Raw genomic sequence first — 6,251 nt, 5'->3', positions numbered from 1 at the left:
GTTGGCTGTAACAGCTCACAAGCTTTGCTATAAAGAAGATAAGAAAATTGTCCATTTGAAAGGATTCATTACTGTGGTTTGAGTTGACCTGGAGTTTACAAGAGCAGGAAATCATCTAACTACAGACTGATTGTGCAACAATGTACAGCATTGCATAGGTGATTCCATAAACCTTCTAGTTCTTGAAGCATGGTAAGTGTTATTGGAGAAAGTGACCTTTTCAAAGCAAATGAAGGTAAATGAGCAAAATCCTATATACAGTGAGTGTTCAGGAAGAATGAAGAAGTAATTTTTACCAGAGCATTTGCCATGAGACTGGTCTTCCCTGTGTGTTTTACATGAAGTGTTACTGTAGAATGAGTACATCAAACTTACATCTAATTTTACCAAGCTCAGTCACTGCATCCTTTATTTTGTATGATCAACATACTCACTAAGAGTTTTCATTAATGAGATCAATGCGACTGAAAGGCTATCTGACGTGCTTTCTTAAGCAGATGTTCCAAAGAATCAAGAGCAATTTGTCTTTTGTTTTGGCTGAGGTTAAGGCTACACTAAGAAAAGAAAAACCCTGGACTATTTAGCTAATGGAATCTAAATATATCTTCTTTTAATGTTTTAGTTCCCAGTGAATAAAGCAGCTGTCAGCAACATGTTCTTCTGAGCGACTTTCATGTGCACACCAAGGCTGTTGTTTCTAATCTCAAAAATGCAGTCACAGTCAATAGTCACCCACAAACAGGTGTGCAGATCAAATGTGAATTTTGTATTTGTCAGCACATATACACGGTAAATAAGAAGGCAATTCTAACTTTTGCACAGAGGAATAAGTGGTCTAAAACTAAAAGCAAATACTTTGACCCTGTCAGATGTTTACCAGGTGCCTAATTCTATGAATTTTACATCATTAGGGGCATATTTGAGAAACATGATTTGTGGTGTAACATGTCACTGAATTTGCCAAATTCAAAGGCTGAAATATATTGGGTAAAATCATTTCTCACACTTGACAGATTTAAGTGGCCTGACACACAGAAACTCGGGCTAGACTCTTGGAGCACATAATAGAGATATTTTCAAGTAGGCAAGCTAAGGATCTGGAACACCGCCTACAAAAGTAACAGGCTGTTTATGGCCAGGTTGAAATAGTCTACAATTCTCTATAGTTCTGAATGTATTGAAAATCCAGCCCTCAGAATCTAGCTATGGACATTTCCTGCAGGTACTTTGAGTAGGAAAGGTTATGACATGGTCCTGGCTTAGCTGATATCACTGGCAAAACTCCTGCTGATTTTTAATAAAGCCATGGCCACTACTGTTAGAATTAGCATATTAAAAAAAAAAAAAAAGGTGTTGTATAAATGCTAATCAAAGGAGCAGAAATTGCTTAATTTAATGTAACCCATTGTTTGAATTAAAACTTGTTTTTATTTTTTGCCTTTTTTCCTTTCTCAACTAAGAAAAATAGAATGTCCAAGGATGTATAGAACGAGCAGTGCCCAACTCTGTTGTGGTTTAACCTGGCAGCAGCTCAGCACCACGGTTGTTTTCTCCTTCCGCTCCTCCCGGAGGGAGGGGAGAGAAACAACAACACTGGAAACAAACAGCAAAGTAGAACTTCTGGGTTGGGATAAAAACCATTTACTAAGATAGAAAAGGAGAATAATAGTAGTAATGATAGTAATATATACTTACAAAACAAATGATGCACAGAGAAACTGGTCACCACTCACCAAATAATGCCCATCCAGTCCCCAAACAGCCCCACAGTTTCTAAAGTTTTTTTTCAAGATGTTATATGTAGCCGAATACCCCTTTAGCCAGTTGAGGTCACCTGTCCTGGTACTGCCCACCCCAATAACTTGTGCTTCTCATACCCCTGCAATTGTACACAGAATAGCACAAGAAGTTGAAATGTCTTGGCTCCGTACAGCACCACTCAGCAACTGCTAACACATGGGTGTGTTGTCAACATTGTTTTTCCCCTAATGCCAAAACATAGCATCATACCAGACACTATGATGGAAAAAACAAACAAACAAAAAAGCAACCCTCTGCCCTAGCTGAAACCAGGCTGAACTTCCAAGTAACATTCACAGATTTCTGAGTTTCTCCCCCACGGAAGACTTTTAAAGGAAAAAGGAAGTAACAGAAAACCAAGCAGTTCTAAGATATTTCTGTACCAGAGTATTGTTTCATTTCAAGTATTAACATAGGCTATGCGAGACAAAAGCAACGTGTTTTGAAATGAGAGCACAAGAGTTACAATCATAGACATTCACTTTGCTCCCAGAACATTTATTATGTTTATGTGTGTACCTGAAAAGTGTTGCATATCTCAACATTTTTCATACAAATACAGGACTGCAACTATCCACGTGTACCTTTGTGGCTGCACACCCAGAGCTATGCCCTCTGCAGTGCTAAGGAGCACCTTCATGTAACAAACAGAATACCATCAAAAGCTGTTGTGGAAGAAGAATGAACAGAGCAGCTCATTTATTTTAAGGAAATCTCTGAGACAGGTACTGACCCAGAAAGCCTTTTTTAGTGGAGCCTTTTTTAGTGGCTTATAGATTTTCAGTTAATAACATTTTGATAACTCTGTTAATCCTGAATAATGTCTTGGTATGGAAACAATCTAGTTCAAAGGATGATTAATCTGTTTCAGTGTGATAAATTTTAAGCAAGGATAATTAATTCCATATTCTTAGATTCAAGAGCTTAAGTTTCTGAATGGATAATCAAATATGTACATCAATAAGACAATTCAGGAAGTACGATTAAATATTTTATGTGCCATCAGAGGCCTCATCTATCATAACAGAAATAATCTCATTCTAAGAGGAACTTGACGATACAGTAAGATATACTTATAACCACCCATCCCCTGTCTATCCATTCAGACAAAATAATAAATATATAAATAATTCTTGGACATTCACCTTGGAAGGATTTCTCTAATCCATCTACTCTTTCACAGAACTCCACAAGCATGAGCCTTCACAATTATCTTCTGCCAGAAGTATTTCATTTACATAACCACAGACAAAAGTAGATGTTAAATCATTAAAAACTGGAATCAAATATGGCAATCTTGTACCAACTTTTTAATACTTCATCCACCTGTACAGCTCTTAGATCTATCTCTTCACACTTTGGGAAGTTAAGTCTGATTTGCAGAATGAAGGTTCACTATTGTAAAGCGATATTTACCCAAGTGGTAATAGTTACAATAAAAATAAACTTTTGCCCTCTTTAAGACTAATAACTAGAAGCACATCATTAGAAGGCAACCACATTTCTTCTCCATTATTATATGTGCATAAAGAAAGAGAAATCGCCAGCAAGAATATAATCTCTGAACGTTTCTGTCAGGAAAACTCCCATGAAACACAAATATGCAAAGAAGGATTTAAATACCAATATCCAAGTCACACAAGCCTGATAGAGTATGTCAGTGCTGGAGTATAAATGCATCAAATTATTAAGGTTTGGAATGTCCTCAGCAAATATCAGAACAGTTATGTGAAGTCTCTACTTTTAGAACTTGAACTCATTTTTTTTCTTGGTAGAGAAACTGTGGGATTCTGTCTATTCAGAAATACCTTTGTAAAGTTTCTCCTGAGCCAAAATCCTAGCAAAACAGAACAAAAAAGAAGTAGGAAAATTATTTAAATTTGAAAAGAATGACAACCCAGTTTTTTAAAAACTAGGGTTAAAAATTCTTGCCAGATAAACCTGATCATTCAGCCTTCACTTAATTGCAGAGAAAGCCAGTCTCATCTTTTTAGATTGTTCCTATCACCATGTTGGTGCTCAGGCTGCCACCTACAGAGTGCTAAGTCCTGGATCAGAACCTTATCCAGAGTCACCATCCTTGCCTTCCAGAGCAAGGACACTTTTCTGTACTCAAGCTCTGGGATTTCATAAAAAGATGAAAGCCAGGAGCTGCTGGAGAAATTTTCTCTAGCAAATTGCACCGAAGCGATCTGCTACTAAACAACCCAATTTAAACATTAAAATAAAAAACAAACAAACAAAAAACAACCCAAAACACTAAACAGCAGTATGTAAACATCTTTTCATGTCATTGCTATGTTTTATGTGATTTGTAGAATCATAGAATGGCTTGGGTTGGAAGGGACCATAAAGATCATTTAATTCCAAACCACTTGCCCCATGCAGGCTTCCCATCGCCCCACCCAACCTGGCCTTGAATGCCCCCAGGAATGGGGCATCCACAGCTTCTCTGGGCAGTATGATCCAGTGCCTCATCATGCTAATGATTCAGAAAACACATATCCTACTCTATGGTCAGAAATTCAGAAACAAATTGGAAATAAAGCTCAGGACAGAGTCAGGAAAGCTTGTCTGTACTCCGGAAAAGAATTTTTACAAGAGTTAAAAGATTGTAGGCTGCAGTCTTTCTACAGATATCTTAAGATTTGTATTCTCTAGAAAATAACGAGTTGTTGGTAGGCATTTTGCAGTATATTAGTGCACTGACTTTCTCAAGTCGAGAGAGGGGAGGAAAACCTTACTGTGAAAGAACAGCCAATGTTCTGCGAATAACCTGGAATGACAACGTAGCATTTGTGCATTTCAAAAACATTGTCGACTTTCATAAGGCACGATGGTAAAAATTGAGGCTGTTAAAAATATGTCGTTTGCTTTGGTAGTTTATAATTCAAAGTAGCATTTAGTGGGTGGAGTTGTAAATTAGTAAGTGGATTTCTGCCCCAGCAGAGCGTGCTGCTACTCTGCAAAGAAGCAACTTTACTAAGAATAGGAATGTGGTCACCGTGATAATGAACAAGGGCTCAGCATGCCTAAAACGGTGATGAGAGATCTGGAGATAGTTGCTGTATGTATAACAGCTGCTCTAGAAATTAGACGTTAAAGATCTTTTAAAGAGTGAATTGGTTGAAAAGCATGTCAAACTTAACCAGCATGGCTTGGTTTCAATTTTCAAAGGAAATAGTGGCATATGGAATACTTATGTTTTCAATAAATATGAAGGTATGGCTCTACACACAACAAATGCCATGTTTATTCTGCCATAAGTGGGAGTCTTACACTTAAAACATCCTTTTTACTATCACTTTTCAATGAACTAATCAGTCATAAAATGATACACGAATCAGATATTCGATCCATTCTGTCAAATACCCTAAAAAAAGGGTCTGTTTACACATCAGTTGCTTTCTGGAAAGAAAAAATAATATTGTTATTAGTACAAACAGAATTATCTGCATGGGAATAATATACTTACTGCTTGCTTGGACTGTTTGTAGCTGCAAAAGATTGCAAATCAATGGCTTTACGTTAAGAATCCTGAGTGAAATGTGTAGATAGATGTGGATGGCAATATAAAATATGCCCTACCTTCAAGTGTTTGAAAGCTTTACTACTAAGTAAAGCCACAAGTTCAGAGGAAAATACACTGAACCCAAACACGTAGCAGGGTGAACTGTGTGACTATAGTAAATTCACATTTTTGACTGCTTAAATTCCTCATCAGCGGATGTCAGCATCGTACTTTCACCCCTCTGGCCTTATACAATGTGCACAGCCTATATCAGCCCTAAAACAATCTGCAGGAAGGTTTTCAACAAAAGCAAAAAGAAATCTGCCTGCAATCATTGTGTCTACTTTGTGCCCTCGCACAACCCCTTCCTCGGGGGCCCTGCTTTGATCTCTGTGCTAGCCAGCTCGAAGGCTTCCAGCACAGTGAGGGTTGTATACAGATGTTATGCTGCTGAACAGCCTGTCAGTGGAGGAGGCTGGGTCACAGGTCACTTCTCCTGTAAGAAGACACCAACAAAGTGATTTTGTCACAACAGTTCTACTCTTGCTCCTTTCCAAAGCAGAATATTGGACTCAGTTCTAGTAGATGATGTTTGGAGCTGCACGTTAATTTGCTTTCTAACAAAAATCCAAGTGTTGAATTCATTCACTATTAGTCAGATCAAATGCACCATGCAGCGCCACTGATCATCCAGTAATTGCTATGTCTTCTACACAGATATTCCTTAAGGATACAAGAATCCAGACAGAAGTCACTGAATTTCTCTTCTCTTACTGCAAACTGTCCACCTTACAACAGAACTTAGAGCAGTTTTTGTCCCTTAGATGGGAAAAAGATAAAGTTCTTAAATCAACCTTAATCCTCTAATAATAAGCTAATAGACAGGATTTAAGGGGATAGGGCCACAAGAAGCCCAAAGACCTGTGCTTCTGCTTTAATT

The sequence above is a fragment of the Gallus gallus genome, chromosome 8 (genome assembly GCF_016699485.2).
Source record: "Gallus gallus isolate bGalGal1 chromosome 8, bGalGal1.mat.broiler.GRCg7b, whole genome shotgun sequence".
NCBI classification, from domain to species: Eukaryota; Metazoa; Chordata; class Aves; order Galliformes; family Phasianidae; genus Gallus; species Gallus gallus.
Note: the sequence above shows the minus strand (reverse complement) of the source record.